The sequence below is a fragment of the Hydractinia symbiolongicarpus genome, chromosome 1 (assembly GCF_029227915.1).
Source record: "Hydractinia symbiolongicarpus strain clone_291-10 chromosome 1, HSymV2.1, whole genome shotgun sequence".
Classification (NCBI taxonomy): Eukaryota; Metazoa; Cnidaria; class Hydrozoa; order Anthoathecata; family Hydractiniidae; genus Hydractinia; species Hydractinia symbiolongicarpus.
In genome coordinates this window covers 31,537,984-31,565,924 of record NC_079875.1, presented here as the reverse complement: position 1 = coordinate 31,565,924, position 27,941 = coordinate 31,537,984, and the positions used below count along the sequence as shown (strand labels likewise).

Sequence of the window (27,941 nt, the reverse complement as noted above, 5' to 3'; positions counted from 1 at the left end):
CTCATACACATACACTTTTGCAAATCAACAGGTGAGTGGACCTAACAAAGACATGCTGTTTGAAACTAAAATAAAACATAAAATACATGAAATTCATAGACGTGGCTCGTAACAATATTTACACTTTTTTCTATAACAATTTTATAGTAACAATGAGGCGGAAATTCTCTGAAAAACACACCAAACATGGAGAACTACCTGTCAAGTGCGCAAGGAAAAATCCAGCTGAATAAAGTTTTTAAATGAAAAATTTAACTAGAAATTGCTACACAGTGTTTCATGCTTTTTGCAATGAATTTTGACAAAAGGATTTATAATATCCGCATAAAACGTGATCAGATCCAGGCAGGAATTGAACCTGCTTGCCTTTTTGTTGTTTTTCCAAAGAGACATCTGGATCGTAACTTAATGAATGTACCCTTTTTTAAAAAAATAATTGAAGTAGTGTGCATTCTGAAAGTACATCTACATCAGTACATCTTGTAACTTCAGACAATACACCGCATCACGATGAATGTCGTCGATTGAGTTCAACTGTACTTTCTTACTAACTAGACTTTATTAACTAACTTAGTTACCACAATGATTGTAAGAAGAAAATCATGCTCCCGGTTGTGACTTCACTATTGCGTAATGAAGCGTTTTATTATATCATTAGACACCCTGAAGACAGTCCCTATATTTCCTAATCCATTCCTACTGGGTCTTTCAGCATTGTGACATGTTGCACGTGACATAGAGGCTCAATGGTCTAGTGGCAAGATTCTCGCTTTGGGTGCGAGAGGTTCCGTGTTCAAATCCCGGTTGAGCCCATTGTTGAAGTGTAACTAATGTTGTCAGTGCAATTTCCGCCTTTTTCCCTTCTTACAAAAACACTCGGAATAGCACGTCCTTAATGCTACTTACTGCAGAGAACAAACCAAACTCGACTGAAACGTAAGATTTGCCCGGAAGTAAAGAGTGCTTCCTTATTGTAGGTTTTATCACATGCACCTAGCATCCCTAACGTGCCTTTTCGATTCGAGACAGGTACACATGTAGTAATACCTTTACTACTCTTAGTCCCAGTCTTACGCTGTTGAAAAGCTACGGACTCTGTGGCGCAATGGTAGCGCGTCTGACTCCAGATCAGAAGGTTGCGTGTTCAATTCATGTCAGAGTCATAAAAAACAGTATTAAAACATGGTTACAAAATAATGGTTCTTGAGTGAAGTAATAGTAAGAAGAAAATCTTGCTCCAGGTTGTGACTTCATAATTGCGTACTGAGGCTTTTTTTATGTCCTTAGAGACAACGAAGACAGTCCCTATCTTTCCAAATCCATTCTTAATAGGTCTTTCAACATTGTGACATGTTACACGCGCCATACAGTCTCAATGGTCTGGTGGCATGATTCTCGCTTCGGCTGTGAGAGGTCCCGGGTTCAACTCCCGGTTGAGCCCATTATTAAAGTGTAACTAATGTTAAAGATAGGGACTGTCTTCTTCGTCTCTATGGATATAATAAAATGCATGTGACATAGTCATGCTCCAGGTTGTGACTTCACTATTGCGTACCGAGGATTTTTATTATATCCTTAGAGACAACAAAGACAGTCCCTATCTGTCCAAATTCATTCTTAGGAGGTTTTTCAAAATTGTGACATGTTGCACGTGACATAGAGGCTTAATGGTCTAGTGCCATGATTCTCGCTTTGGTGCGAGAGGTCCCGGCTTCAAATACCAATTGAGCCAATTGTTGAAGTGTAACTACTGTTAAAGATAGGGACTGTCTTCGTCGTCTCTAAGGACATAATAAAACGCACGTGACATAGAAGCTCAATGGTCAAGTGGGATGATTCTCTGTTTAAGTTCAAATCCTAGTTGAGCCCATTGTTGTAGTGTATCTAATGTTGTCAGTGCAATTTCCGCCTTTTTCACTTCTTACAAAAAAACTCGGAATAGCATGTCCTTAATGCTACTTACTGCAGAGAACAAACCAAACTCGACTGAAACGTAAGATTTGCCCGGAAGAAAAGAGTGCTCCCTTGTTTGTATGTTTTATCACATGCACCTAACATCCCTAACGTGCCTTTTCGATTGTACACATGTAGTAATACCTTTACTACTCTTGGTCCCAGTCTTTCGCTCTTGAATAGCTACGGACTCTGTGTCGCAATGGTAGCGCGTCTGACTCCAGATCAGAAGGTTGCGTGTTCAATTCACGTCAGAGTCATAAAATAGAGTATTAAAACATGGTTACAAAATAATGGTTCTTGAGTGAAATAATTGTAAGAAGAAAATCTTGCTCCAGGTTGTGACTTCATTATTGCGTACTGAGGCTTTTTTTTATGTCCTTAGAGTCAACGAAGACAGTCCCTATCTTTCCAAATCCATTCTTAATAGGTCTTTCAAAATTGTGACATGTTACACGCGACATAGAGGCTCAATGGTCTAGTGGCATGATTCTCGTTTCGGGTGTGAGAGGTCCCGGGTCCAACTCCCAGTTGAGCCCATTATTAAAGTGTAACTAATGTTAAAGATAGGGACTGTATTCTTCGTCTCTATGGATACAATAAAATGCATGTGACATAGTCATGCTCCAGGGTGTGACTTCACTATTGCGTACCGAGGATTTTTATTATATCCTTAGAGACAACAAAGACAGTCCCTATCTGTCCAAATCCATTCTTAATAGGTCTTTCAACATTGTGACATGTTACACGCGACATACAGTCTCAATGGTCTGGTGCCATTATTCTCGCTTCGGGTGTGAGAGGTCCCGGGTTCAACTCCCGGTTGAGCCCATTATTAAAGTGAATTAATGTTAAAGATAGGGACTGTCTTCTTCGTCTCTATGGATATAATAAAAAGCATGTGACATAGAGGCTGAATGGTCTAGTGGCATGATTCTTTCTTTAGGTTCAAATCCCGGTTGAGCCCATTGTTGAAATGTAACTAATGTTGTAAGTGCAATTTCAGTCTGTTTTGTTTTTTACAAAGACATTCGAAATAGCACATTTGTAATGCTATTTACTGCAGAGAACAAACCAAACTCGACTGAAACGGAAGTTTTGACCTGAAGTTAAGAGTGCCCCTTATTGTAGGTGTTATCACATGCGCCTAACATCCCTAACGTGCCTCTTGGATTCGGGACAGGTACACATGTAGTAATAACTTAACTACTCTTGGTCCCAGTCTTACGCTGTTGAATAGCTACGGACTCTGTGGCGCAATGGTAGCGCGTCTGACTCCAGATCAGAAGGTTGCGTGTTCAATTCACGTCAGAGTCATAAAATACAGTATTAAAACATGGTTACAAAATAATGGTTCTTGAGTGAATAATTGTAAGAAGAAAATCTTGCTCCAGGTTGTGACTTCATTATTGCGTACTTAGGTTCTTTTTTATATCCTTAGAGACAACGAAGACAGTCCCTATCTTTCCAAATCCATTCTTAATAGGTCTTTTAACATTGTGACATGTTGCACGCGACATAGAGGCTCAATGGTCTAATGGCATGATTCTTGCTTTAGGTTCAAATCCCGGTTGAGCCAATTGTTGAATTGTAACTAATGTTGTAAGTGCACTTTCCGTTTGTTTCATTTTTTACAAAGACATTCGAAATGGCACATTCTTAATGCTATTTACTGCAGAAAACAAACCAAACTCGACTGAATCGCAAGTCTTGCTCTGAAGTTAAGAGTGCCCCTTATTGTAGGTGTTATCACATGCGCCTAACATCCCTAACGTGCCTTTTGGATTCGGGTCAGGTACACATGTAGTAATAACTTAACTACTCTGGGTCCCAGTCTTACGCAGTTGCATAGCTACGGACTCTGTGGCGCAATGGTAGCGCGTCTGACTCCAGATCAGAAGGTTGCGAGTTCAATTCAAGTCAGAGTCAGAAAAAACAGTATTAAAACATGGTGACAAAATAATAGTTCTTGAGTGAAGTAATTGTAAGAAGAAAATCTTGCTTCAGGTTGTGACTTCATTATTGCGTACTGAGGCTTTTTTTTATATCCTTAGAGACCACGAAGACAGTCCCTATCTTTCCAAATCCATTCTTAATAGAAGATCGTGACATGTTGCATGTGACATGGAGGCTCAATGGTCTAGTGGCATGATTCTCGCTTTGGGTGCGAGAGGTCCCGGGTTCAAATCCCGGTTGAGCCCATTGTTGAAGTGTAACTAATGTTAAAGATAAGGACTGTGTTCGTCGTCTCTCAGTATATAATAAAACGCACCTGACATAGAGGCTCAATGGTCTAATGGCATGATTCTTGCTTTAGGTTCAAGTCCCGGTTGAGCCCATTGTTGGAGTGTAACTAAAGTTGTCAGTGCAATTTCCGCTTGTTTCATTTTTTACAAAGACACTCGAAATAGCACATCCTTAATGCTATTTCCTGCAGAGAACAAACCAAACTCGACTGAATCGCAAGTCTTGCCCTGAAGTTAAGAGTGTCCCTTATTGTAGGTGTTATCACATGCGCCTAACATCCCTAACGTGCGTTTTGGATTCGGGAAAGGTACACATGTAGTAATAACTTAACTACTCTGGGTCCCAGTCTTACGCAGTTGTATAGCTACGGACTCTGTAACGAAATGGTAGCGCGTGTGACTCCAGATCAGAAGGATGCTTGTTCAATTCACGTAAGAGTCATAAAAACAGTCTTAAAACATGGTTACAAAATAATGGTTCTGGAGTGGAGTAATTGTAAAAAGAAAATCTTGCTCCAGGTTGTGACTTCACTATTGCGAACTGAAGCTTTTTAATATATCGTTAGAGACAACGAACACAGTCCGTATATTTCCAAATCTATTCTTAATAGGTGTTTCAACATTGTGACATGTTGCACGCGACATAGAGGCTCAATGGTTTAGTGGCATGATTCTCGCTTTGGGTGCTATTTACTGCAGAGAACAAACCAAACTCGACTGAATCGCAAGTCTTGCCCTGAAGTTAAGAGTGGCCCTTATTGTAGGTGTTATCACATGCGCCTAACATCCCTAACGTGCCTTTTGGATTCGGGTCAGGTACACATGTAGTAATAACTTAACTACTCTGGGTCCCAGTCTTACGCAGTTGTATAGCTACGGACTCTGTGGCGCAATGGTAGCGCGTCTGACTCCAGATCAGAAGGTTGCGAGTTCAATTCAAGTCAGAGTCAGAAAAAACAAGATTAAAACATGGTTACAAAGTAATAGTTCTTGAGTGAAGTAATTGTAAGAAGAAAATCTTGCTTCAGGTTGTGACTTCAGTATTGCGTACTGAGGCTTTTTTTTATATCCTTAGAGACAACGAAGACAGTCCCTATTTTTCCAAAGCCATTCTTAATAGAACATTGTGACATGTTGCATGTGACATGGAGGCTCAATGGTCTAGTGGCATGATTCTCGCTAAGGTACACATGTAGTAATAACTTAACTACTCTGGGTCCCAGTCTTACGCAGTTGTATAGCTACGAACTCCATTGCGAAATTGTAGCGCGTCTGACTCCAGATCAGAAGGTTGCGTGTTCAATTCACGTCAGTGTCATAAAAACAGTATTAAAAGATGGTTACAAAATAATGGTTCTTGAGTGAAGTAATTGTAAGAAGAAAATCTTGCTCCAGGTTGTGACTTCATTATTGCGAACTGAAGCTTTTTAATATATCGTTAGAGACAACGAACACAGTCCGTACATTTCCAAATCTATTCTTAATAGGTCTTTCAACATTGTGACATGTTGCACGCGACATAGAAGGTCAATGGTCTAGTGGCATGATTCTCGCTTTGGGTGCGAGAGGTCCCGGGTTCAAATCCCGGTTGAGCCCATTGTTGAAGTGTAACTAATGTTAAAGATAAGGACTGTGTTCGTCGTCTCTCAGTATATAATAAACGCACCTGACATAAAGGCTCAATGGTCTAATGGCATGATTCTTGCTTTAGGTTCAAATCCCGGTTGAGCCCATTGTTGGAATGTAACTAAAGTTGTCAGTGCAATTTCCGCTTGTTTCATTTTTTACAAAGACACTCGAAATAGCACATCCTTAATGCTATTTACTGCAGAGAACAAACCAAACTCGACGGAATCGCAAGTCTTGCCCTGAAGTTAAGAGTGTCCCTTATTGTAGGTGTTATCACATGCGCCTAACATCCCTAACGTGCGTTTTGGATTCGGGAAAGGTACACATGTAGTAATAACTTAACTACTCTGGGTCCCAGTCTTACGCAGTTGTATAGCTACGGACTCTGTAGGGAAATGGTATCGCGTGTGACTCCAGATCAGAAGGATGCTTGTTCAATTCACGTAAGAGTCATAAAAACAGTATTAAAACATGGTTACAAAATAATGGTTCTAGAGTGAAGTAATTGTAAGAAGAAAATCTTGCTCCAGGTTGTGACTTCACTATTGCGAACTGAAGCTTTTTAATATATCGTTAGAGACAACGAACACAGTCAGTATATTTCCAAATCCATTCTTAATAGGTCTTTCAATATTGTGACATGTTGCACGCGACATAGAGGCTCAATGGTTTAGTGGCATGAATCTCGCTCTGGGTGCTATTTACTGCAGAGAACAAACCAAACTCGACTGAATCGCAAGTCTTGCCCGGAAGTTAAGAGTGGCCCTTATTGTAGGTGTTATCACATGCGCCTAACATCCCTAACGTGCCTTTTGGATTCGGGTCAGGTACACATGTAGTAATAACTTAACTACTCTGGGTCCCAGTCTTACGCAGTTGTATAGCTACGGACTCTGTGGCGCAATGGTAGCGCGTCTGACTCCAGATCAGAAGGTTGCTAGTTGAATTCAAGTCAGAGTCAGAAAAAACAAGATTAAAACATGGTTACAAAATAATAGTTCTTGAGTGAAGTAATTGTAAGAAGAAAATCTTGCTTCAGGTTGTGACTTCATTATTGCGTACTGAGGCTTTTTTTTATATCCTTAGAGACAACGAAGACAGTCCCTATCTTTCCAAATCCATTCTTAATAGAACATTGTGACATGTTGCATGTGACATGGAGGCTCCATGGTCTAGTGGCATGATTCTCGCTAAGGTACACATGTAGTAATAACTTAACTACTCTGGGTCCCAGTCTTACGCAGTTGTATAGCTACGAACTCTGTAGCGAAATGGTAGCGCGTCTGACTCCAGATCAGAAGGTTGCGTGTTCAATTCACGTCAGTGTCATAAAAACAGTATTAAAACATGGTTACAAAATAATGGTTCTTGAGTGAAGTAATTGTAAGAAGAAAATCTTGCTCCAGGTTGTGACTTCATTATTGCGAACTGAAGCTTTTTAATATATCGTTAGAGACAACGAACACAGTCCGTACATTTCCAAATCCATTCTTAATAGGTCTTTCAACATTGTGACAACATTGTGACTGCAGAGAACAAACCAAACTCGACTGAATCGCAAGTCTTGCCCGGAAGTTAAGAGTGGCCCTTATTGTAGGTGTTATCACATGCGCCTAACATCCCTAACGTGCCTTTTGGATTCGGGTCAGGTACACATGTAGTAATAACTTAACTACTCTGGGTCCCAGTCTTACGCAGTTGTATAGCTACGGACTCTGTGGCGCAATGGTAGCGCGTCTGACTCCAGATCAGAAGGTTGCTAGTTGAATTCAAGTCAGAGTCAGAAAAAACAAGATTAAAACATGGTTACAAAATAATAGTTCTTGAGTGAAGTAATTGTAAGAAGAAAATCTTGCTTCAGGTTGTGACTTCATTATTGCGTACTGAGGCTTTTTTTTATATCCTTAGAGACAACGAAGACAGTCCCTATCTTTCCAAATCCATTCTTAATAGAACATTGTGACATGTTGCATGTGACATGGAGGCTCCATGGTCTAGTGGCATGATTCTCGCTAAGGTACACATGTAGTAATAACTTAACTACTCTGGGTCCCAGTCTTACGCAGTTGTATAGCTACGAACTCTGTAGCGAAATGGTAGCGCGTCTGACTCCAGATCAGAAGGTTGCGGTTTCAATTCACGTCAGTGTCATAAAAACAGTATTAAAAGATGGTTACAAAATAATGGTTCTTGAGTGAAGTAATTGTAAGAAGAAAATCTTGCTCCAGGTTGTGACTTCATTATTGCGAACTGAAGCTTTTTAATATATCGTTAGAGACAACAAACACAGTCCGTACATTTCCAAATCCATTCTTAATAGGTCTTTCAACATTGTGACATGTTGCACGAGACATAGAAGGTCAATGGTCTAGTGGCATGATTCTCGCTTTGGGTGCGAGAGGTCCCGCGTTTAAATCCCGGTTGAGCCCATTGTTGAAGTGTAACTAATGTTAAAGATAAGGACTGTGTTCGTCGTCTCTCAGTATATAATAAACGCACCTGACATAAAGGCTCAATGGTCTAATGGCATGATTCTTGCTTTAGGTTCAAATCCCGGTTGAGCCCATTGTTGGAGTGTAACTAAAGTTGTCAGTGCAATTTCCGCTTGTTTCATTTTTTACAAAGACACTCGAAATAGCACATCTTTAATGCTATTTACTGCAGAGAACAAACCAAACTCGACGGAATCGCAAGTCTTACCCTGAAGTTAAGAGTGTCCCTTATTGTAGGTGTTATCACATGCGCCTAACATCCCTAACGTGCGTTTTGGATTCGGGAAAGGTACACATGTAGTAATAACTTAACTACTCTGGATCCCAGTCTTACGCAGTTGTATAGCTACGGACTCTGTAGCGAAATGGTATCGCGTGTGACTCCAGATCAGAAGGTTGCGAGTTCAATTCAAGTCAGAGTCAGAAAAAACAAGATTAAAACATGGTTACAAAATAATAGTTCTTGAGTGAAGCAATTGTAAGAAGAAAATCTTGCTTCAGGTTGTGACTTCATTATTGCGTACTGAGGCTTTTTTTTTTATCCTTAGATTCAACGAAGACAGTCCCTATCTTTCCAAATCCATTCTTAATAGGTCTTTCAACATTGTGACATGTTGCACGCGACATAGAAGGTCAATGGTCTAGTGGCATGATTCTCGCTTTGGGTGCGAGAGGTCCCGGGTTCAAATCCCGGTTGAGCCCATTGTTGAAGTGTAACTAATGTTAAAGATAAGGACTGTGTTCGTCGTCTCTCAGTATATAATAAACGCACCTGACATAAAGGCTCAATGGTTTAATGGCAGGATTCTTGCTTTAGGTTCAAATCCCGGTTGAGCCCATTGTTGGAGTGTAATCAAAGTTGTCAGTGCTATTTCCGCTTGTTTCATTTTTTACAAAGACACTCGAAATAGCACATCCTTAATGCTATTTACTGCAGAGAACAAACCAAACTCGACGGAATCGCAAGTCTTGCCCTGAAGTTAAGAGTGTCCCTTATTGTAGGTGTAATCACATGCGCCTAACATCCCTAACGTGCGTTTTGGATTCGGGAAAGGTACCCATGTAGTAATAACTTAACTACTCTGGGTCCCAGTCTTACGCAGCTGTATAGCTACGGACTCTGTAGCGAAATGGTATCGCGTGTGACTCCAGATCAGAAGGATGCTTGTTCAATTCACGTAAGAGTCAGAAAAAACAGTATTAAAACATGGTTACAAAATAATGGTTCTTGAGTGAAGTAATTGTAAGAAGAAAATCTTGCTCCAGGTTGTGACTTCATTATTGCGTACTGAGGCTTTTTTTTATATCCTTAGAGACAACGAAGACAGTCCCTATTTTTCCAAAGCCATTCCTAATAGAACATTGTGACATGTTGCATGTGGCATGGAGGCTCAATGGTCTAGTGGCATGATTCTCGCTTTGGGTGCGAGAGGTCCCGGGTTCAAATCCCGGTTGAGCCCATTATTAAAGTGTAACTAATGTTAAAGATAGGGACTGTCTTCTTCGTCTCTATGGATATAATAAAATGCAAGGGACATAGAGGCTCAATGGTCTAGTGGCATGATTCTTGTTTTAGGTTCAAATCCCGGTTGAGCCCATTGTTGGAGTGTAACTAATGTTGTCAGTGCAATTTCCGCTTGTTTCATTTTTTACAAAGACACTCGAAATAGCACATCCTTAATGCCATTTACTGCAGAGAACAAACCAAACTCGACTTAATCGCAAGTCTTGCCCTGAAGTTAAGAGTACTTCCTTATTGTAGGCGTTATCACATGCGCCTAACATCCCTAACGTGCCTTTTGGATTCGGGTCAGGTACACATGTAGTAATAACTTAAACTACTCTGGGTCCCAGTCTTACGCAGTTGTATAGCTACGGACTCTGTGGCGCAATGGTAGCGCGTCTGACTCCAGATCAGAAGGTTGCGTGTTCAATTCACGTCAGAGTCAGAAAAAACAGTATTAAAACATGGTTACAAGATAATGGTTCTTGAGTGAATAATTGTAAGAAGAAAATCATGCTCCAGGTTGTGACTTCATTATTGCGTACTGAGGCTTTTTTTTATATCCTTAGAGACAACGAAGACAGTCCCTATTTTGCCAAAGCCATTCTTAATAGAACATTGTGACATGTTGCATGTGACATGGAGGCTCAATGGTCTAGTGGTATGATTCTCGCTTTGGGTGGGAGAGGTCCCGGGTTCAAATCCCGGTTGAGCCCATTATCAAAGTGTAACTAATGTTAAAGATAGGGACTGTCTTCTTCGTCTCTATGGATATAATAAAATGCACGGGACATAGAGGCTCAATGGTCTAGTGGCATGATTCTTGCTTTAGGTTTAAATCCCGGTTGAGCCCATTGTTGAAGTGTAACTAATGTTGTCAGTGCAATTTCCGCTTGTTTCATTTTTTACAAAGACACTCGAAATAGCACATCCTTAATGCTATTTACTGAAGAGAACAAACCAAACTCGACTGAATCGCAAGTCTTGCCCTGAAGTTAAGAGTACTTCCTTATTGTAGGTGTTATCACATGCGCCTAACATCCCTAACGTGCCTTTTGGATTCGGGTCAGGTACACATGTAGTAATAAGTTAAACTACTCTGGGTCCCAGTCTTACGCAGTTGTATAGCTACGGACTCTGTGGCGCAATGGTAGCGCGTCTGACTCCAGATCAGAAGGTTGCGTGTTCAATTCACGTCAGAGTCAGAAAAAACAGTATTAAAACATGGTTACAAAATAATGGTTCTTGAGTGAAGTAATTTTAAGAAGAAAATCTTGCTCCAGGTTGTGACTTCATTATTGCGTACTGAGGCTTTTTTTTATATCCTTAGAGACAACGAAGACAGTCCCTATTTTTCCAAAGCCATTCCTAATAGAACATTGTGGCATGTTGCATGTGACATGGAGGCTTAATGGTCTAGTGGCATGATTCTCGCTTTGGGTGCGAGAGGTCCGGGTTCAAATCCCGGTTGAGCCCATTATCAAAGTGTAACTAATGTTAAAGATAGGGACTGTCTTCTTCGTCTCTATGGATATAATAAAATGCACGGGACATAGAGGCTCAATGGTCTAGTGGCATGATTCTTGCTTTAGGTTTAAATCCCGGTTGAGCCCATTGTTGGAGTGTAACTAATGTTGTCAGTGCAATTTCCGCTTGTTTCATTTTTTACAAAGACACTCGAAATAGCACATCCTTAATGCTATTTACTGAAGAGAACAAACCAAACTCGACTGAATCGCAAGTCTTGCCCTGAAGTTAAGAGTACTTCCTTATTGTAGGTGTTATCACATGCGCCTAACATCCCTAACGTGCCTTTTGGATTCGGGTCAGGTACACATGTAGTAATAAGTTAAACTACTCTGGGTCCCAGTCTTACGCAGTTGTATAGCTACGGACTCTGTGGCGCAATGGTAGCGCGTCTGACTCCAGATCAGAAGGTTGCGTGTTCAATTCACGTCAGAGTCAGAAAAAACAGTATTAAAACATGGTTACAAAATAATGGTTCTTGAGTGAAGTAATTTTAAGAAGAAAATCTTGCTCCAGGTTGTGACTTCATTATTGCGTACTGAGGCTTTTTTTTATATCCTTAGAGACAACGAAGACAGTCCCTATTTTTCCAAAGCCATTCCTAATAGAACATTGTGGCATGTTGCATGTGACATGGAGGCTTAATGGTCTAGTGGCATGATTCTCGCTTTGGGTGCGAGAGGTCCGGGTTCAAATCCCGGTTGAGCCCATTATCAAAGTGTAACTAATGTTAAAGATAGGGACTGTCTTCTTCGTCTCTATGGATATAATAAAATGCACGGGACATAGAGGCTCAATGGTCTAGTGGCATGATTCTTGCTTTAGGTTTAAATCCCGGTTGAGCCCATTGTTGGAGTGTAACTAATGTTGTCAGTGCAATTTCCGCTTGTTTCATTTTTTACAAAGACACTCGAAATAGCACATCCTTAATGCTATTTACTGAAGAGAACAAACCAAACTCGACTGAATCGCAAGTCTTGCCCTGAAGTTAAGAGTACTTCCTTATTGTAGGTGTTATCACATGCGCCTAACATCCCTAACGTGCCTTTTGGATTCGGGTCAGGTACACATGTAGTAATAAGTTAAACTACTCTGGGCCCCAGTCTTACGCAGTTGTATAGCTACGGACTCTGTGGCGCAATGGTAGCGCGTCTGACTCCAGTTCAGAAGGTTGCGTGTTCAATTCACGTCAGAGTCAGAAAAAACAGTATTAAAACATGGTTACAAAATAATGGTTCTTGAGTGAAGTAATTTTAAGAAGAAAATCTTGCTCCAGGTTGTGACTTCATTATTGCGTACTGAGGCTTTTTTTTATATCCTTAGAGACAACGAAGACAGTCCCTATTTTTCCAAAGCCATTCCTAATAGAACATTGTGGCATGTTGCATGTGACATGGAGGCTCAATGGTCTAGTGGCATGATACTCGATTTGGGTGCGAGAGGTCCCGGCTTCAAATCCCGGTTGAGCCCATTATTAAACTGTAACTAATGTTAAGAATACGGACTGTCTTCTTCGTCTCTATGGATATAATAAAATGCACGGGACATAGAGGCTCAATGGTCTAGTGGCATGATTCTTGCTTTAGGTTCAAATCCCGGTTGAGCCCATTGTTGGAGTGTAACTAATGTTGTCAGTGCAATTTCCGCTTGTTTCATTTTTTACAAAGACACTCGAAATAGCACATCCTTAATGCTATTTACTGCAGAGAACAAACCAAACTCGACTGAATCGCAAGTCTTGCCCTGAAGTTAAGAGTACTTCCTTATTGTAGGTGATATCACATGCGCCTAATATCCCTAACATGCCTTTTGGATTCGGATCAGGTACACATGTAGTAATAACTTAAACTACTCTGGGTCCCAGTCTTACGCAGTTGTATAGCTACGGACTCTGTGGCGCAATGGTGGCGCGTCTGACTCCAGATCAGAAGGTTGCGTGTTCAATTCACGTCAGAGTCAGAAAAAACAGTATTAAAACATGGTTACAAAATAATGGTTCTTGAGTGAAGTAATTGTAAGAAGAAAATCTTGCTCCAGGTTGTGACTTCATTATTGCGTACTGAGGCTTTTTTTTATATCCTTAGAGACAACGAAGACAGTCCCTATTTTTCCAAAGCCATTCCTAATAGAACATTGTGACATGTTGCATGTGGCATGGAGGCTCAATGGTCTAGTGGCATGATTCTCGCTTTGGGTGCGAGAGGTCCCGGGTTCAAATCCCGGTTGAGCCCATTATTAAAGTGTAACTAATGTTAAAGATAGGGACTGTCTTCTTCGTCTCTATGGATATAATAAAATGCAAGGGACATAGAGGCTCAATGGTCTAGTGGCATGATTCTTGTTTTAGGTTCAAATCCCGGTTGAGCCCATTGTTGGAGTGTAACTAATGTTGTCAGTGCAATTTCCGCTTGTTTCATTTTTTACAAAGACACTCGAAATAGCACATCCTTAATGCCATTTACTGCAGAGAACAAACCAAACTCGACTTAATCGCAAGTCTTGCCCTGAAGTTAAGAGTACTTCCTTATTGTAGGCGTTATCACATGCGCCTAACATCCCTAACGTGCCTTTTGGATTCGGGTCAGGTACACATGTAGTAATAACTTAAACTACTCTGGGTCCCAGTCTTACGCAGTTGTATAGCTACGGACTCTGTGGCGCAATGGTAGCGCGTCTGACTCCAGATCAGAAGGTTGCGTGTTCAATTCACGTCAGAGTCAGAAAAAACAGTATTAAAACATGGTTACAAGATAATGGTTCTTGAGTGAATAATTGTAAGAAGAAAATCATGCTCCAGGTTGTGACTTCATTATTGCGTACTGAGGCTTTTTTTTATATCCTTAGAGACAACGAAGACAGTCCCTATTTTGCCAAAGCCATTCTTAATAGAACATTGTGACATGTTGCATGTGACATGGAGGCTCAATGGTCTAGTGGTATGATTCTCGCTTTGGGTGGGAGAGGTCCCGGGTTCAAATCCCGGTTGAGCCCATTATCAAAGTGTAACTAATGTTAAAGATAGGGACTGTCTTCTTCGTCTCTATGGATATAATAAAATGCACGGGACATAGAGGCTCAATGGTCTAGTGGCATGATTCTTGCTTTAGGTTTAAATCCCGGTTGAGCCCATTGTTGAAGTGTAACTAATGTTGTCAGTGCAATTTCCGCTTGTTTCATTTTTTACAAAGACACTCGAAATAGCACATCCTTAATGCTATTTACTGAAGAGAACAAACCAAACTCGACTGAATCGCAAGTCTTGCCCTGAAGTTAAGAGTACTTCCTTATTGTAGGTGTTATCACATGCGCCTAACATCCCTAACGTGCCTTTTGGATTCGGGTCAGGTACACATGTAGTAATAAGTTAAACTACTCTGGGTCCCAGTCATACGCAGTTGTATAGCTACGGACTCTGTGGCGCAATGGTAGCGCGTCTGACTCCAGATCAGAAGGTTGCGTGTTCAATTCACGTCAGAGTCAGAAAAAACAGTATTAAAACATGGTTACAAAATAATGGTTCTTGAGTGAAGTAATTTTAAGAAGAAAATCTTGCTCCAGGTTGTGACTTCATTATTGCGTACTGAGGCTTTTTTTTATATCCTTAGAGACAACGAAGACAGTCCCTATTTTTCCAAAGCCATTCCTAATAGAACATTGTGGCATGTTGCATGTGACATGGAGGCTTAATGGTCTAGTGGCATGATTCTCGCTTTGGGTGCGAGAGGTCCGGGTTCAAATCCCGGTTGAGCCCATTATCAAAGTGTAACTAATGTTAAAGATAGGGACTGTCTTCTTCGTCTCTATGGATATAATAAAATGCACGGGACATAGAGGCTCAATGGTCTAGTGGCATGATTCTTGCTTTAGGTTTAAATCCCGGTTGAGCCCATTGTTGGAGTGTAACTAATGTTGTCAGTGCAATTTCCGCTTGTTTCATTTTTTACAAAGACACTCGAAATAGCACATCCTTAATGCTATTTACTGAAGAGAACAAACCAAACTCGACTGAATCGCAAGTCTTGCCCTGAAGTTAAGAGTACTTCCTTATTGTAGGTGTTATCACATGCGCCTAACATCCCTAACGTGCCTTTTGGATTCGGGTCAGGTACACATGTAGTAATAAGTTAAACTACTCTGGGCCCCAGTCTTACGCAGTTGTATAGCTACGGACTCTGTGGCGCAATGGTAGCGCGTCTGACTCCAGTTCAGAAGGTTGCGTGTTCAATTCACGTCAGAGTCAGAAAAAACAGTATTAAAACATGGTTACAAAATAATGGTTCTTGAGTGAAGTAATTTTAAGAAGAAAATCTTGCTCCAGGTTGTGACTTCATTATTGCGTACTGAGGCTTTTTTTTATATCCTTAGAGACAACGAAGACAGTCCCTATTTTTCCAAAGCCATTCCTAATAGAACATTGTGGCATGTTGCATGTGACATGGAGGCTCAATGGTCTAGTGGCATGATACTCGATTTGGGTGCGAGAGGTCCCGGCTTCAAATCCCGGTTGAGCCCATTATTAAACTGTAACTAATGTTAAGAATACGGACTGTCTTCTTCGTCTCTATGGATATAATAAAATACACGGGACATAGAGGCTCAATGGTCTAGTGGCATGATTCTTGCTTTAGGTTCAAATCCCGGTTGAGCCCATTGTTGGAGTGTAACTAATGTTGTCAGTGCAATTTCCGCTTGTTTCATTTTTTACAAAGACACTCGAAATAGCACATCCTTAATGCTATTTACTGCAGAGAACAAACCAAACTCGACTGAATCGCAAGTCTTGCCCTGAAGTTAAGAGTACTTCCTTATTGTAGGTGATATCACATGCGCCTAATATCCCTAACATGCCTTTTGGATTCGGGTCAGGTACACATGTAGTAATAACTTAAACTACTCTGGGTCCCAGTCTTACGCAGTTGTATAGCTACGGACTCTGTGGCGCAATGGTAGCGCGTCTGACTCCAGATCAGAAGGTTGCGTGTTTAATTCACGTCAGAGTCAGAAAAAACAGTATTAAAACATGGTTACAAAATAATGATTCTTGAGTGAAGTAATTGTAAGAAGAAAATCTTGCTCCAGGTTGTGACTGTTGTGAATGGCTACGGACTCTGTGGCGCAATGGTAGCGCGTCTGACTCCAGATCAGAAGGTTGCGTGTTCAATTCAAGTCAGAGTCAGAAAAAACAGTATTAAAACATGGTTACAAAATAATAGTTTTTGAGTTAAGTAATTGTAAGAAGAAAATCTGACTTCAGGTTGTGACTTCATTATTGCGTACTGAGGCTTTTTTCTTATATCCTTAGAGAAAACGAAGACAGTCCCTATTTTTCCAAATCCATTCTTAATAGAACATTGTGACATGTTGCATGTGACATGGAGGCTCAATGGTCTAGTGGCATGATTCTCGATTTGGGTGCGAGAGGTCCCGGCTTCAAATCCCGGTTGAGCCCATTATTAAACTGCAACTAATGTTAAAAATACGGACTGTCTTCTTCGTCTCTATGGATATAATAAAATGCACGGGACATAGAGGCTCAATGGTCTAGTGGCATGATTCTTGCTTCAGGTTCAAATCCCGGTTGAGCCCATTGTTGGAGTGTAACTAATGTTGTCAGTGCAATTTCCGCTTGTTTCATTTTTTACAAAGACACTCGAAATAGCACATCCTTAATGCTATTTACTGAAGAGTACAAACCAAACTCGACTGAATCGCAAGTCTTGCCCTGAAGTTAAGAGTACTTCCTTATTGTAGGTGTTATCACATGCGCCTAACATCCCTAACGTGCCTTTTGGATTCGGGTCAGGCACACATGTAGTAATAACTTAACTACTCTGGGTCCCAGTCTTACGCAGTTGTATAGCTACGGACTCTGTGGCGCAATGGTAGCGCGTCTGACTCCAGATCAGAAGGTTGCGTGTTCAATTCACGTCAGAGTCAGAAAAAACAGTATTAAAAAATGTTTACAAAATAATGGTTCTTGAGTGAAGTAATTGTAAGAAGAAAATCTTGCTCCAGGTTGTGACTTTATTATTGCGTACTGAGGCTTTTTTTTATATCCTTAGAGACAACGAAGACAGTCCCTATTTTTCCAAAGCCATTCCTAATAGAACATTGTGACATGTTGCATGTGACATGGAGGCTCAATGGTCTAGTGGTATGATTCTCGCTTTGGGTGCGAGAGGACCCGGGTTCAAATCCCGGTTGAGCCCATTATTAAAGTGTAACTAATGTTAAAGATAGGGACTGTCTTCTTCGTCTCTATGGATATAATAAAATGCACGGGACATAGAGGCTCAATGGTCTAGTGGCATGATTCTTGCTTTAGGTTCAAATCCCGGTTGAGCCCATTGTTGGAGTGTAACTAATGTTGTCAGTGCAATTTCCGCTTGTTTCATTTTTTACAAAGACACTCGAAATAGCACATCCTTAATGCTATTTACTGCAGAGAACAAACCAAACTCGACTGAATCGCAAGTCTTGCCCTGAAGTTAAGAGTACTTCCTTATTGTAGGTGTTATCACATGCGCCTAACATCCCTAACGTGCCTTTTGGATTCGGGTCAGGTACACATGTAGTAATAACTTAAACTACTCTGGGTCCCAGTCTTACGCAGTTGTATAGCTACGGACTCTGTGGCGCAATGGTAGCGCGTCTGACTCCAGATCAGAAGGTTGCGTGTTCAATTCAAGTCAGAGTCAGAAAAAACAGTATTAAAACATGGTTACAAAGTAATAGTTCTTGAGTTAAGTAATTGTAAGAAGAAAATTTTGCTCCAGGTTGTGACTTCATTACTGCGTACTGAGGCTTTTTTTATATCCTTAGAGACAACAAAGACAGTCCCTATTTTTCCAAAGCCATTCCTAATAGAACATTGTGACATGTTGCATGTGACTTGGAGGCTCAATGGTCTAGTGGCATGATTCTCGATTTGGGTGCGAGAGGTCCCGGGTTCAAATCCCGGTTGAGCCCATTATTAAAGTGTAACTAATGTTAAAGATAGGGGCTGCCTTCTTCGTCTCTATGGATATAATAAAATGCAAGGGACATAGAGGCTCAATGGTCTAGTGGCATGATTCTTGCTTTCGGTTCAAATCCCGGTTGAGCCCATTGTTGGAGTGTAACTAATGTTGTCAGTGCAATTTCCGCTTGTTTCATTTTTTACAAAGACACTCGAAATAGCACATCCTTAATGCTATTTACTGCAGAGAACAAACCAAACTTGACTGAATCGCAAGTCTTGCTCTGAAGTTAAGAGTACTTCCTTATTGTAGGTGTTATCACATGCCTAACATCCCTAACGTGCCTTTTGGATTCGGGTCAGGTACACATGTAGTAATAACTTAAACTACTCTGGGTCCCAGTCTTACGCAGTTGTATAGCTACGGACTCTGTGGCGCAATCGTAGCGCGTCTGACTCCAGATCAGAAGGTTGCGTGTTCAATTCACGTCAGGGTCAGAAAAAACAGTATTAAAACATGGTTACAAAATAATGGTTCTTGAGTGAAGTAATTGTAAGAAGAAAATTTTGCTTCAGGTTGTGACTTCATTATTGCGTACTGAGGCTTTTTTTTATATCCTTAGAGACAACGAAGACAGTCCCTATTTTTCCAAATCCATTCTTAATAGAACATTGTGACATGTTGCATGTTACATAGAGGCTCAATGGTCTAGTGGCATGATTCTCGTTTTGGGTGCGAGAGGTCCCAGGTTCAAATCCCGGTTGAGCCCATTATTAAACTGTAACTAATGTTAAAAATAGGGACTGTCTTCTTCGTCTCTATGGATATAATAAAATGCAAGGGACATAGAGGCTCAATGGTCTAGTGGCATGATTCTTGCTTTAGGTTCAAATCCCGGTTGAGCCCATTGTTGGAGTGTAACTAATGTTGTCAGTGCAATTTCCGCTTGTTTCATTTTTTACAAAGACACTCGAAATAGCACATCCTTAATGCTATTTACTGCAGAGAACAAACCAAACTCGACTGAATCGCAAGTCTTGCCCTGAAGTTAAGAGTACTTCCTTATTGTAGGTGATATCACATGCGCCTAATATCCCAAACGTGCCTTTTGGATTCGGGTCAGGTACACATGTAGTAATAACTTAAACTACTCAGGGTCCCAGTCTTACGCAGTTGTATAGCTACGGACTCTGTGGCGCAATGGTAGCGCGTCTGACTCCAGATCAGAAGGTTGCGTGTTCAATTCACGTCAGAGTCAGAAAAAACAGTATAAAAACATGGCTACAAAATAATGGTTCTTGAGTGAAGTAATTGTAAGAAGAAAATCTTGCTCCAGGTTTTGACTGTTGTGAATGGCTACGGACACTGTGGCGCAATGGTAGCGCGTCTGACTCCAGATCAGAAGGTTGCGTGTTCAATTCAAGTCAGAGTCAGAAAAAACAGTATTAAAACATGGTTACAAAATAATAGTTCTTTAGTTAAGTAATTGTAAGAAGAAAATCTTGCTACAGGTTGTGACTTTATTATTGCGTACTAAGGCTTTTTTTTATATCCTTAGAGACAACGAAGACAGTCCCTGTTTTTCCAAAGCCATTCCTAATAGAACATTGTGACATGTTGCATGTTGCATGTGACATGGAGGCTCAATGGTCTAGTGGTATGATTCTCGCTTTGGGTGCGAGAGGTCCCGGGTTCAAATCCCGGTTGAGCCCATCATGAAAATGTAACTAATGTTAAAGATAGGGACTGTCTTCTTCGTCTCTATGGATATAATAAAATGCACGGGACATAGAGGCTCAATGGTCTAGTGGCACGTGCCTTTTGGATTCGGATCAGGTACACATGTAGTAATAACTTAAACTACTCTGGGTCCCAGTCTTACGCAGTTGTATAGCTACGGACTCTGTGGCGCAATGGTGGCGCGTCTGACTCCAGATCAGAAGGTTGCGTGTTCAATTCACGTCAGAGTCAGAAAAAACAGTATTAAAACATGGTTACAAAATAATGGTTCTTGAGTGAAGTAATTGTAAGAAGAAAATCTTGCTCCAGGTTGTGACTTCATTATTGCGTACTGAGGCTTTTTTTTATATCCTTAGAGACAACGAAGACAGTCCCTATTTTTCCAAAGCCATTCCTAATAGAACATTGTGACATGTTGCATGTGGCATGGAGGCTCAATGGTCTAGTGGCATGATTCTCGCTTTGGGTGCGAGAGGTCCCGGGTTCAAATCCCGGTTGAGCCCATTATTAAAGTGTAACTAATGTTAAAGATAGGGACTGTCTTCTTCGTCTCTATGGATATAATAAAATGCAAGGGACATAGAGGCTCAATGGTCTAGTGGCATGATTCTTGTTTTAGGGGCAAATCCCGGTTGAACCCATTGTTGGAGTGTAACTAATGTTGTCAGTGCAATTTCCGCTTGTTTCATTTTTTACAAAGACACTCGAAATAGCACATCCTTAATGCCATTTACTGCAGAGAACAAACCAAACTCGACTTAATCGCAAGTCTTGCCCTGAAGTTAAGAGTACTTCCTTATTGTAGGCGTTATCACATGCGCCTAACATCCCTAACGTGCCTTTTGGATTCGGGTCAGGTACACATGTAGTAATAACTTAAACTACTCTGGGTCCCAGTCTTACGCAGTTGTATAGCTACGGACTCTGTGGCGCAATGGTAGCGCGTCTGACTCCAGATCAGAAGGTTGCGTGTTCAATTCACGTCAGAGTCAGAAAAAACAGTATTAAAACATGGTTACAAGATAATGGTTCTTGAGTGAATAATTGTAAGAAGAAAATCATGCTCCAGGTTGTGACTTCATTATTGCGTACTGAGGCTTTTTTTTATATCCTTAGAGACAACGAAGACAGTCCCTATTTTGCCAAAGCCATTCTTAATAGAACATTGTGACATGTTGCATGTGACATGGAGGCTCAATGGTCTAGTGGTATGATTCTCGCTTTGGGTGGGAGAGGTCCCGGGTTCAAATCCCGGTTGAGCCCATTATCAAAGTGTAACTAATGTTAAAGATAGGGACTGTCTTCTTCGTCTCTATGGATATAATAAAATGCACGGGACATAGAGGCTCAATGGTCTAGTGGCATGATTCTTGCTTTAGGTTCAAATCCCGGTAGAGCCCATTGTTGAAGTGTAACTAATGTTGTCAGTGCAATTTCCGCTTGTTTCATTTTTTACAAAGACACTCGAAATAGCACATCCTTAATGCTATTTACTGAAGAGAACAAACCAAACTCGACTGAATCGCAAGTCTTGCCCTGAAGTTAAGAGTACTTCCTTATTGTAGGTGTTATCACATGCGCCTAACATCCCTAACGTGCCTTTTGGATTCGGGTCAGGTACACATGTAGTAATAAGTTAAACTACTCTGGGTCCCAGTCTTACGCAGTTGTATAGCTACGGACTCTGTGGCGCAATGGTAGCGCGTCTGACTCCAGATCAGAAGGTTGCGTGTTCAATTCACGTCAGAGTCAGAAAAAACAGTATTAAAACATGGTTACAAAATAATGGTTCTTGAGTGAAGTAATTTTAAGAAGAAAATCTTGCTCCAGGTTGTGACTTCATTATTGCGTACTGAGGCTTTTTTTTATATCCTTAGAGACAACGAAGACAGTCCCTATTTTTCCAAAGCCATTCCTAATAGAACATTGTGGCATGTTGCATGTGACATGGAGGCTTAATGGTCTAGTGGCATGATTCTCGCTTTGGGTGCGAGAGGTCCGGGTTCAAATCCCGGTTGAGCCCATTATCAAAGTGTAACTAATGTTAAAGATAGGGACTGTCTTCTTCGTCTCTATGGATATAATAAAATGCACGGGACATAGAGGCTCAATGGTCTAGTGGCATGATTCTTGCTTTAGGTTTAAATCCCGGTTGAGCCCATTGTTGGAGTGTAACTAATGTTGTCAGTGCAACTTCCGCTTGTTTCATTTTTTACAAAGACACTCGAAATAGCACATCCTTAATGCTATTTACTGAAGAGAACAAACCAAACTCGACTGAATCGCAAGTCTTGCCCTGAAGTTAAGAGTACTTCCTTATTGTAGGTGTTATCACATGCGCCTAACATCCCTAACGTGCCTTTTGGATTCGGGTCAGGTACACATGTAGTAATAAGTTAAACTACTCTGGGCCCCAGTCTTACGCAGTTGTATAGCTACGGACTCTGTGGCGCAATGGTAGCGCGTCTGACTCCAGTTCAGAAGGTTGCGTGTTCAATTCACGTCAGAGTCAGAAAAAACAGTATTAAAACATGGTTACAAAATAATGGTTCTTGAGTGAAGTAATTTTAAGAAGAAAATCTTGCTCCAGGTTGTGACTTCATTATTGCGTACTGAGGCTTTTTTTTATATCCTTAGAGACAACGAAGACAGTCCCTATTTTTCCAAAGCCATTCCTAATAGAACATTGTGGCATGTTGCATGTGACATGGAGGCTTAATGGTCTAGTGGCATGATTCTCGCTGTGGGTGCGAGAGGTCCCGGGTTCAAATCCCGGTTGAGCCCATTATTAAAGTGTAACCAATGTTAAAGATAGGGACTGTCTTCTTCGTCTCTATGGATATAATAAAATGCACGGGACATAGAGGCTCAATGGTCTAGTGGCATGATTCTTGCTTTAGGTTCAAATCCCGGTAGAGCCCATTGTTGAAGTGTAACTAATGTTGTCAGTGCAATTTCCGCTTGTTTCATTTTTTACAAAGACACTCGAAATAGCACATCCTTAATGCTATTTACTGAAGAGAACAAACCAAACTCGACTGAATCGCAAGTCTTGCCCTGAAGTTAAGAGTACTTCCTTATTGTAGGTGTTATCACATGCGCCTAACATCCCTAACGTGCCTTTTGGATTCGGGTCAGGTACACATGTAGTAATAAGTTAAACTACTCTGGGTCCCAGTCTTACGCAGTTGTATAGCTACGGACTCTGTGGCGCAATGGTAGCGCGTCTGACTCCAGATCAGAAGGTTGCGTGTTCAATTCACGTCAGAGTCAGAAAAAACAGTATTAAAACATGGTTACAAAATAATGGTTCTTAAGTGAAGTAATTTTAAGAAGAAAATCTTGCTCCAGGTTGTGACTTCATTATTGCGTACTGAGGCTTTTTTTTATATCCTTAGAGACAACGAAGACAGTCCCTATTTTTCCAAAGCCATTCCTAATAGAACATTGTGACATGTTGCATGTGACATGGAGGCTCAATGGTCTAGTGGCATGATTCTCGCTTTGGGTGCGAGAGGTCCCGGGTTCAAATCCCGGTTGAGCCCATTATTAAAGTGTAACTAATGTTAAAGATAGGGACTGTCTTCTTCGTCTCTATGGATGTAATAAAATGCAAGGGACATAGAGGCTCAATGGTCTAATGGCATGATTCTTGCTTTAGGTTCAAATCCCGGTTGAGCCCATTGTTGGAGTGTAACTAATGTTGTCAGTGCAATTTCCGCTTGTTTCATTTTTTACAAAGACACTCGAAATAGCACATCCTTAATGCTATTTAATGCAGAGAACAAACCAAACTCGACTGAATCGCAAGTCTTGCCCTGAAGTTAAGAGTACTTCCTTATTGTAGGTGTTATCACATGCGCCTAACATCCCTAACCTGCCTTTTGGATTCGGGTCAGGTACACATGTAGTAATAAGTTAAACTACTCTGGGCCCCAGTCTTACGCAGTTGTATAGCTACGGACTCTGTGGCGCAATGGTAGCGCGTCTGACTCCAGTTCAGAAGGTTGCGTGTTCAATTCACGTCAGAGTCAGAAAAAACAGTATTAAAACATGGTTACAAAATAATGGTTCTTGAGTGAAGTAATTTTAAGAAGAAAATCTTGCTCCAGGTTGTGACTTCATTATTGCGTACTGAGGCTTTTTTTTATATCCTTAGAGACAACGAAGACAGTCCCTATTTTTCCAAAGCCATTCCTAATAGAACATTGTGGCATGTTGCATGTGACATGGAGGCTTAATGGTCTAGTGGCATGATTCTCGCTGTGGGTGCGAGAGGTCCCGGGTTCAAATCCCGGTTGAGCCCATTATTAAAGTGTAACCAATGTTAAAGATAGGGACTGTCTTCTTCGTCTCTAAGGATATAATAAAATGCAAGGGACATAGAGGCTCAATGGTCTAGTGGCATGATTCTTGTTTTTGGTTCAAATCCCGGTTGAGCCCATTGTTGGAGTGTAACTAATGTTGTCAGTGCTATTTCCGCTTGTTTCATTTTTTACAAAGACACTCGAAATAGCACAGCCTTAATGCCATTTACTGCAGAGAACAAACCAAACTCGAATTATTCGCAAGTCTTGCCCTGAAGTTAAGAGTACTTCCTTATTGTAGGCGTTATCACATGCGCCTAACATCCCTAACGTGCCTTTTGGATTCGGGTCAGGTACACATGTAGTAATAACTTAAACTACTCTGGGTCCCAGTCTTACGCAGTTGTATAGCTACGGACTCTGTGGCGCAATGGTAGCGCGTCTGACTCCAGATCAGAAGGTTGCGTGTTCAATTCACGTCAGAGTCAGAAAAAACAGTATTAAAACATGGTTACAAAATAATGGTTCTTGAGTGAAGTAATTGTAAGAAGAAAATCTTGCTCCAGGTCGTGACTTCATTATTGCGTACTGAGGCTTTTTTTATATCCTTAGAGACAACGAAGACAGTCTCTATTTTCCAAAGCCATTCCTAATAGAACATTGTGACATGTTGCATGTGACATGGAGGCTCAATGGTCTAGTGGCATGATTCTCGCTTTGGGTGCGAGAGGTCCCGGGTTCAAATCCCGGTTGAGCCCATTATTAAAGTGTAACTAATGTTAAAGATAGGGACTGTCTTCTTCGTCTCTATGGATGTAATAAAATGCAAGGGACATAGAGGCTCAATGGTCTAATGGCATGATTCTTGCTTTAGGTTCAAATCCCGGTTGAGCCCATTGTTGGAGTGTAACTAATGTTGTCAGTGCAATTTCCGCTTGTTTCATTTTTTACAAAGACACTCGAAATAGCACATCCTTAATGCTATTTAATGCAGAGAACAAACCAAACTCGACTGAATCGCAAGTCTTGCCCTGAAGTTAAGAGTACTTCCTTATTGTAAGTGTTATCACATGCGCCTAACATCCCTAACCTGCCTTTTGGATTCGGGTCAGGTACACATGTAGTAATAAGTTAAACTACTCTGGGTCCCAGTCTTACGCAGTTGTATAGCTACGGACTCTGTGTCGCAATGGTAGCGCGTCTGACTCCAGATCAGAAGGTTGCGTGTTCAATTCACGTCAGAGTCAGAAAAAACAGTATTAAAACATGGTTACAAGATAATGGTTCTTGAGTGAAGTAATTGTAAGAAGAAAATCTTGCTCCAGGTTGTGATTTCATTATTGCGTACTGAGGCTTTTTTTTATATCCTTAGAGACAACGAAGACAGTCCCTATTTTTCCAAAGCCATTCCTAATAGAACATTGTGACATGTTGCTTGTGACATGGAGGCTCAATGGTCTAGTGGCATGATTCTCGCTTTGGGTGCGAGAGGTCCCGGGTTCAAATCCCGGTTGAGCCCATTATTAAAGTGTAACTAATGTTAAAGATAGGGACTGTCTTCTTCGTCTCTATGGATGTAATAAAATGCACGGGACATAGAGGCTCAATGGTCTAGTGGCATGATTCTTGTTTTAGGTTCAAATCCCGGTTGAGCCCATTGTTGGAGTGTAACTAATGTTGTCAGTGCAATTTCCGCTTGTTTCATTTTTTACAAAGACACTCGAAATACCACATCCTTAATGCTATTTACTGCAGAGAACAAACCAAACTCGACTGAATCGCAAGTCTTGCCCAGAAGTTAAGAGCACTTCCTTTTTGTAGGTGTTCCCACATGCGCCTAACATCCCTAACGTGCCTTTTGGATTCGGGTCAGGTACACATGTAGTAATAACTTAAACTACTCTGGGTCTCAGTCTTACGCAGTTGTATAGCTACGGACTCTGTGGCGCAATGGTAGCGCGTCTGACTCCAGATCAGAAGGTTGCGTGTTCAATTCACGTCAGAGTCAGAAAAAACAGTATTAAAACATGGTTACAAAATAATGGTTCTTGAGTGAAGTAATTGTAAGAAGAAAATCTTGCTCCAGGTCGTGACTTCATTATTGCGTACTGAGGCTTTTTTTATATCCTTAGAGACAACGAAGACAGTCTCTATTTCCCAAAGCCATTCCTAATAGAACATTGTGACATGTTGCATGTGACATGGAGGCTCAATGGTCTAGTGGCATGATTCTCGCTTTGGGTGCGAGAGGTCCCGGGTTCAAATCCCGGTTGAGCCCATTATTAAAGTGTAACTAATGTTAAAGATAGGGACTGTCTTCTTCGTCTCTATGGATGTAATAAAATGCAAGGGACATAGAGGCTCAATGGTCTAGTGGCATGATTCTTGCTTTAGGTTCAAATCCCGGTTGAGCCCATTGTTGGAGTGTAACTAATGTTGTCAGTGCAATTTCCGCTTGTTTCATTTTTTACAAAGACACTCGAAATAGCACATCCTTAATGCTATTTAATGCAGAGAACAAACCAAACTCGACTGAATCGCAAGTCTTGCCCTGAAGTTAAGAGTACTTCCTTATTGTAGGTGTTATCACATGCGCCTAACATCCCTAACCTGCCTTTTGGATTCAAGTCAGGTACACATGTAGTAATAACTTAAACTACTCTGGGTCCCAGTCTTACGCAGTTGTATAGCTACGGACTCTGTGGTGCAATGCTAGCGCGTCTGACTCCAGATCAGAAGGTTGCGTGTTCAATTCACGTCAGAGTCAGAAAAAACAGTATTAAAACATGGTTACAAAAAATAATGGTTCTTGAGTGAAGTAATTGTAAGAAGAAAATCTTGCTCCAGGTTGTGACTTCATTATTGCGTACTGAGGCTTTTTTTTATATCCTTAGAGACAACGAAGACAGTCTCTATTTTTCCAAAGCCATTCCTAATAGAACATTGTGACATGTTGCATGTGACATGGAGGCTCAATGGTCTAGTGGCATGATTCTCGCTTTGGGTGCGAGAGGTCCCGGGTTCAAATCCCGGTTGAGCCCATTATTAAAGTGTAACTAATGTTAAAGATAGGGACTGTCTTCTTCGTCTCTATGGATGTAATAAAATGCAAGGGACATAGAGGCTCAATGGTCTAGTGGCATGATTCTTGCTTTAGGTTCAAATCCCGGTTGAGCCCATTGTTGGAGTGTAACTAATGTTGTCAGTGCAATTTCCGCTTGTTTCATTTTTTACAAAGACACTCGAAATAGCACATCCTTAATGCTATTTAATGCAGAGAACAAACCAAACTCGACTGAATCGCAAGTCTTGCCCTGAAGTTAAGAGTACTTCCTTATTGTAGGTGTTATCACATGCGCCTAACATCCCTAACCTGCCTTTTGGATTCAAGTCAGGTACACATGTAGTAATAACTTAAACTACTCTGGGTCCCAGTCTTACGCAGTTGTATAGCTACGGACTCTGTGGTGCAATGCTAGCGCGTCTGACTCCAGATCAGAAGGTTGCGTGTTCAATTCAAGTCAGAGTCAGAAAAAACAGTATTAAAACATGGTTACAAAATAATGGTTCTTGAGTGAAGTAAT

General features: G+C 41.0%; 57 non-coding genes across 57 annotated transcripts; all 57 read left to right on the top strand.

The window, feature by feature from the left end:
* The first annotated feature begins 740 nt into the window (after nt 1–740).
* Nucleotides 741–812, top strand: Trnap-ugg (transfer RNA proline (anticodon UGG)). Its single transcript has one exon. It is a non-coding gene; the product is annotated as a tRNA-Pro (tRNA).
* Nucleotides 813–1,091: 279 nt separating this feature from the next.
* Trnaw-cca (transfer RNA tryptophan (anticodon CCA)) lies at nt 1,092–1,163 on the top strand. The gene has a single exon. It is a non-coding gene; the product is annotated as a tRNA-Trp (tRNA).
* A 978-nt stretch (nt 1,164–2,141) lies between these two features.
* On the top strand, nt 2,142–2,213 carry Trnaw-cca (transfer RNA tryptophan (anticodon CCA)). The gene has a single exon. It is a non-coding gene; the product is annotated as a tRNA-Trp (tRNA).
* A 985-nt stretch (nt 2,214–3,198) lies between these two features.
* Trnaw-cca (transfer RNA tryptophan (anticodon CCA)) lies at nt 3,199–3,270 on the top strand. The gene has a single exon. It is a non-coding gene; the product is annotated as a tRNA-Trp (tRNA).
* A 540-nt stretch (nt 3,271–3,810) lies between these two features.
* Trnaw-cca (transfer RNA tryptophan (anticodon CCA)) lies at nt 3,811–3,882 on the top strand. Its single transcript has one exon. It is a non-coding gene; the product is annotated as a tRNA-Trp (tRNA).
* Nucleotides 3,883–4,082: 200 nt separating this feature from the next.
* On the top strand, nt 4,083–4,154 carry Trnap-ugg (transfer RNA proline (anticodon UGG)). Its single transcript has one exon. It is a non-coding gene; the product is annotated as a tRNA-Pro (tRNA).
* Nucleotides 4,155–5,077: 923 nt separating this feature from the next.
* Nucleotides 5,078–5,149, top strand: Trnaw-cca (transfer RNA tryptophan (anticodon CCA)). Its single transcript has one exon. It is a non-coding gene; the product is annotated as a tRNA-Trp (tRNA).
* A 574-nt stretch (nt 5,150–5,723) lies between these two features.
* On the top strand, nt 5,724–5,796 carry Trnap-ugg (transfer RNA proline (anticodon UGG)). The gene has a single exon. It is a non-coding gene; the product is annotated as a tRNA-Pro (tRNA).
* A 921-nt stretch (nt 5,797–6,717) lies between these two features.
* Trnaw-cca (transfer RNA tryptophan (anticodon CCA)) lies at nt 6,718–6,789 on the top strand. Its single transcript has one exon. It is a non-coding gene; the product is annotated as a tRNA-Trp (tRNA).
* Nucleotides 6,790–7,539: 750 nt separating this feature from the next.
* Trnaw-cca (transfer RNA tryptophan (anticodon CCA)) lies at nt 7,540–7,611 on the top strand. Its single transcript has one exon. It is a non-coding gene; the product is annotated as a tRNA-Trp (tRNA).
* Nucleotides 7,612–8,950: 1,339 nt separating this feature from the next.
* On the top strand, nt 8,951–9,023 carry Trnap-ugg (transfer RNA proline (anticodon UGG)). Its single transcript has one exon. It is a non-coding gene; the product is annotated as a tRNA-Pro (tRNA).
* A 685-nt stretch (nt 9,024–9,708) lies between these two features.
* Nucleotides 9,709–9,780, top strand: Trnap-ugg (transfer RNA proline (anticodon UGG)). The gene has a single exon. It is a non-coding gene; the product is annotated as a tRNA-Pro (tRNA).
* Nucleotides 9,781–10,197: 417 nt separating this feature from the next.
* Trnaw-cca (transfer RNA tryptophan (anticodon CCA)) lies at nt 10,198–10,269 on the top strand. Its single transcript has one exon. It is a non-coding gene; the product is annotated as a tRNA-Trp (tRNA).
* A 199-nt stretch (nt 10,270–10,468) lies between these two features.
* Trnap-ugg (transfer RNA proline (anticodon UGG)) lies at nt 10,469–10,540 on the top strand. The gene has a single exon. It is a non-coding gene; the product is annotated as a tRNA-Pro (tRNA).
* A 417-nt stretch (nt 10,541–10,957) lies between these two features.
* Trnaw-cca (transfer RNA tryptophan (anticodon CCA)) lies at nt 10,958–11,029 on the top strand. The gene has a single exon. It is a non-coding gene; the product is annotated as a tRNA-Trp (tRNA).
* Nucleotides 11,030–11,229: 200 nt separating this feature from the next.
* On the top strand, nt 11,230–11,300 carry Trnap-ugg (transfer RNA proline (anticodon UGG)). The gene has a single exon. It is a non-coding gene; the product is annotated as a tRNA-Pro (tRNA).
* A 417-nt stretch (nt 11,301–11,717) lies between these two features.
* Trnaw-cca (transfer RNA tryptophan (anticodon CCA)) lies at nt 11,718–11,789 on the top strand. The gene has a single exon. It is a non-coding gene; the product is annotated as a tRNA-Trp (tRNA).
* A 200-nt stretch (nt 11,790–11,989) lies between these two features.
* Trnap-ugg (transfer RNA proline (anticodon UGG)) lies at nt 11,990–12,060 on the top strand. Its single transcript has one exon. It is a non-coding gene; the product is annotated as a tRNA-Pro (tRNA).
* A 417-nt stretch (nt 12,061–12,477) lies between these two features.
* On the top strand, nt 12,478–12,549 carry Trnaw-cca (transfer RNA tryptophan (anticodon CCA)). The gene has a single exon. It is a non-coding gene; the product is annotated as a tRNA-Trp (tRNA).
* A 689-nt stretch (nt 12,550–13,238) lies between these two features.
* Trnaw-cca (transfer RNA tryptophan (anticodon CCA)) lies at nt 13,239–13,310 on the top strand. The gene has a single exon. It is a non-coding gene; the product is annotated as a tRNA-Trp (tRNA).
* Nucleotides 13,311–13,510: 200 nt separating this feature from the next.
* Nucleotides 13,511–13,582, top strand: Trnap-ugg (transfer RNA proline (anticodon UGG)). Its single transcript has one exon. It is a non-coding gene; the product is annotated as a tRNA-Pro (tRNA).
* A 417-nt stretch (nt 13,583–13,999) lies between these two features.
* On the top strand, nt 14,000–14,071 carry Trnaw-cca (transfer RNA tryptophan (anticodon CCA)). The gene has a single exon. It is a non-coding gene; the product is annotated as a tRNA-Trp (tRNA).
* Nucleotides 14,072–14,270: 199 nt separating this feature from the next.
* Nucleotides 14,271–14,342, top strand: Trnap-ugg (transfer RNA proline (anticodon UGG)). The gene has a single exon. It is a non-coding gene; the product is annotated as a tRNA-Pro (tRNA).
* Nucleotides 14,343–14,759: 417 nt separating this feature from the next.
* Nucleotides 14,760–14,831, top strand: Trnaw-cca (transfer RNA tryptophan (anticodon CCA)). The gene has a single exon. It is a non-coding gene; the product is annotated as a tRNA-Trp (tRNA).
* A 200-nt stretch (nt 14,832–15,031) lies between these two features.
* On the top strand, nt 15,032–15,102 carry Trnap-ugg (transfer RNA proline (anticodon UGG)). The gene has a single exon. It is a non-coding gene; the product is annotated as a tRNA-Pro (tRNA).
* Nucleotides 15,103–15,519: 417 nt separating this feature from the next.
* Nucleotides 15,520–15,591, top strand: Trnaw-cca (transfer RNA tryptophan (anticodon CCA)). Its single transcript has one exon. It is a non-coding gene; the product is annotated as a tRNA-Trp (tRNA).
* Nucleotides 15,592–16,280: 689 nt separating this feature from the next.
* Nucleotides 16,281–16,352, top strand: Trnaw-cca (transfer RNA tryptophan (anticodon CCA)). The gene has a single exon. It is a non-coding gene; the product is annotated as a tRNA-Trp (tRNA).
* A 103-nt stretch (nt 16,353–16,455) lies between these two features.
* Trnaw-cca (transfer RNA tryptophan (anticodon CCA)) lies at nt 16,456–16,527 on the top strand. The gene has a single exon. It is a non-coding gene; the product is annotated as a tRNA-Trp (tRNA).
* A 689-nt stretch (nt 16,528–17,216) lies between these two features.
* Nucleotides 17,217–17,288, top strand: Trnaw-cca (transfer RNA tryptophan (anticodon CCA)). Its single transcript has one exon. It is a non-coding gene; the product is annotated as a tRNA-Trp (tRNA).
* Nucleotides 17,289–17,488: 200 nt separating this feature from the next.
* Trnap-ugg (transfer RNA proline (anticodon UGG)) lies at nt 17,489–17,560 on the top strand. The gene has a single exon. It is a non-coding gene; the product is annotated as a tRNA-Pro (tRNA).
* Nucleotides 17,561–17,977: 417 nt separating this feature from the next.
* Trnaw-cca (transfer RNA tryptophan (anticodon CCA)) lies at nt 17,978–18,049 on the top strand. Its single transcript has one exon. It is a non-coding gene; the product is annotated as a tRNA-Trp (tRNA).
* Nucleotides 18,050–18,248: 199 nt separating this feature from the next.
* On the top strand, nt 18,249–18,320 carry Trnap-ugg (transfer RNA proline (anticodon UGG)). The gene has a single exon. It is a non-coding gene; the product is annotated as a tRNA-Pro (tRNA).
* A 415-nt stretch (nt 18,321–18,735) lies between these two features.
* Trnaw-cca (transfer RNA tryptophan (anticodon CCA)) lies at nt 18,736–18,807 on the top strand. The gene has a single exon. It is a non-coding gene; the product is annotated as a tRNA-Trp (tRNA).
* Nucleotides 18,808–19,007: 200 nt separating this feature from the next.
* Nucleotides 19,008–19,079, top strand: Trnap-ugg (transfer RNA proline (anticodon UGG)). Its single transcript has one exon. It is a non-coding gene; the product is annotated as a tRNA-Pro (tRNA).
* Nucleotides 19,080–19,496: 417 nt separating this feature from the next.
* Trnaw-cca (transfer RNA tryptophan (anticodon CCA)) lies at nt 19,497–19,568 on the top strand. The gene has a single exon. It is a non-coding gene; the product is annotated as a tRNA-Trp (tRNA).
* A 103-nt stretch (nt 19,569–19,671) lies between these two features.
* On the top strand, nt 19,672–19,743 carry Trnaw-cca (transfer RNA tryptophan (anticodon CCA)). The gene has a single exon. It is a non-coding gene; the product is annotated as a tRNA-Trp (tRNA).
* Nucleotides 19,744–19,950: 207 nt separating this feature from the next.
* Nucleotides 19,951–20,022, top strand: Trnap-ugg (transfer RNA proline (anticodon UGG)). The gene has a single exon. It is a non-coding gene; the product is annotated as a tRNA-Pro (tRNA).
* A 187-nt stretch (nt 20,023–20,209) lies between these two features.
* Nucleotides 20,210–20,281, top strand: Trnaw-cca (transfer RNA tryptophan (anticodon CCA)). Its single transcript has one exon. It is a non-coding gene; the product is annotated as a tRNA-Trp (tRNA).
* Nucleotides 20,282–20,481: 200 nt separating this feature from the next.
* Trnap-ugg (transfer RNA proline (anticodon UGG)) lies at nt 20,482–20,553 on the top strand. Its single transcript has one exon. It is a non-coding gene; the product is annotated as a tRNA-Pro (tRNA).
* Nucleotides 20,554–20,970: 417 nt separating this feature from the next.
* On the top strand, nt 20,971–21,042 carry Trnaw-cca (transfer RNA tryptophan (anticodon CCA)). Its single transcript has one exon. It is a non-coding gene; the product is annotated as a tRNA-Trp (tRNA).
* A 199-nt stretch (nt 21,043–21,241) lies between these two features.
* Nucleotides 21,242–21,313, top strand: Trnap-ugg (transfer RNA proline (anticodon UGG)). The gene has a single exon. It is a non-coding gene; the product is annotated as a tRNA-Pro (tRNA).
* A 417-nt stretch (nt 21,314–21,730) lies between these two features.
* On the top strand, nt 21,731–21,802 carry Trnaw-cca (transfer RNA tryptophan (anticodon CCA)). The gene has a single exon. It is a non-coding gene; the product is annotated as a tRNA-Trp (tRNA).
* A 200-nt stretch (nt 21,803–22,002) lies between these two features.
* Nucleotides 22,003–22,073, top strand: Trnap-ugg (transfer RNA proline (anticodon UGG)). The gene has a single exon. It is a non-coding gene; the product is annotated as a tRNA-Pro (tRNA).
* A 417-nt stretch (nt 22,074–22,490) lies between these two features.
* Trnaw-cca (transfer RNA tryptophan (anticodon CCA)) lies at nt 22,491–22,562 on the top strand. Its single transcript has one exon. It is a non-coding gene; the product is annotated as a tRNA-Trp (tRNA).
* Nucleotides 22,563–22,762: 200 nt separating this feature from the next.
* On the top strand, nt 22,763–22,834 carry Trnap-ugg (transfer RNA proline (anticodon UGG)). The gene has a single exon. It is a non-coding gene; the product is annotated as a tRNA-Pro (tRNA).
* A 417-nt stretch (nt 22,835–23,251) lies between these two features.
* Trnaw-cca (transfer RNA tryptophan (anticodon CCA)) lies at nt 23,252–23,323 on the top strand. Its single transcript has one exon. It is a non-coding gene; the product is annotated as a tRNA-Trp (tRNA).
* Nucleotides 23,324–23,523: 200 nt separating this feature from the next.
* On the top strand, nt 23,524–23,595 carry Trnap-ugg (transfer RNA proline (anticodon UGG)). The gene has a single exon. It is a non-coding gene; the product is annotated as a tRNA-Pro (tRNA).
* A 417-nt stretch (nt 23,596–24,012) lies between these two features.
* On the top strand, nt 24,013–24,084 carry Trnaw-cca (transfer RNA tryptophan (anticodon CCA)). The gene has a single exon. It is a non-coding gene; the product is annotated as a tRNA-Trp (tRNA).
* Nucleotides 24,085–24,284: 200 nt separating this feature from the next.
* On the top strand, nt 24,285–24,356 carry Trnap-ugg (transfer RNA proline (anticodon UGG)). Its single transcript has one exon. It is a non-coding gene; the product is annotated as a tRNA-Pro (tRNA).
* Nucleotides 24,357–24,773: 417 nt separating this feature from the next.
* Nucleotides 24,774–24,845, top strand: Trnaw-cca (transfer RNA tryptophan (anticodon CCA)). The gene has a single exon. It is a non-coding gene; the product is annotated as a tRNA-Trp (tRNA).
* A 198-nt stretch (nt 24,846–25,043) lies between these two features.
* Nucleotides 25,044–25,115, top strand: Trnap-ugg (transfer RNA proline (anticodon UGG)). Its single transcript has one exon. It is a non-coding gene; the product is annotated as a tRNA-Pro (tRNA).
* Nucleotides 25,116–25,532: 417 nt separating this feature from the next.
* On the top strand, nt 25,533–25,604 carry Trnaw-cca (transfer RNA tryptophan (anticodon CCA)). The gene has a single exon. It is a non-coding gene; the product is annotated as a tRNA-Trp (tRNA).
* Nucleotides 25,605–25,804: 200 nt separating this feature from the next.
* On the top strand, nt 25,805–25,876 carry Trnap-ugg (transfer RNA proline (anticodon UGG)). The gene has a single exon. It is a non-coding gene; the product is annotated as a tRNA-Pro (tRNA).
* Nucleotides 25,877–26,293: 417 nt separating this feature from the next.
* Nucleotides 26,294–26,365, top strand: Trnaw-cca (transfer RNA tryptophan (anticodon CCA)). The gene has a single exon. It is a non-coding gene; the product is annotated as a tRNA-Trp (tRNA).
* A 198-nt stretch (nt 26,366–26,563) lies between these two features.
* Nucleotides 26,564–26,635, top strand: Trnap-ugg (transfer RNA proline (anticodon UGG)). Its single transcript has one exon. It is a non-coding gene; the product is annotated as a tRNA-Pro (tRNA).
* Nucleotides 26,636–27,052: 417 nt separating this feature from the next.
* On the top strand, nt 27,053–27,124 carry Trnaw-cca (transfer RNA tryptophan (anticodon CCA)). Its single transcript has one exon. It is a non-coding gene; the product is annotated as a tRNA-Trp (tRNA).
* Nucleotides 27,125–27,326: 202 nt separating this feature from the next.
* On the top strand, nt 27,327–27,398 carry Trnap-ugg (transfer RNA proline (anticodon UGG)). Its single transcript has one exon. It is a non-coding gene; the product is annotated as a tRNA-Pro (tRNA).
* The last annotated feature ends 543 nt before the right edge of the window (nt 27,399–27,941 follow it).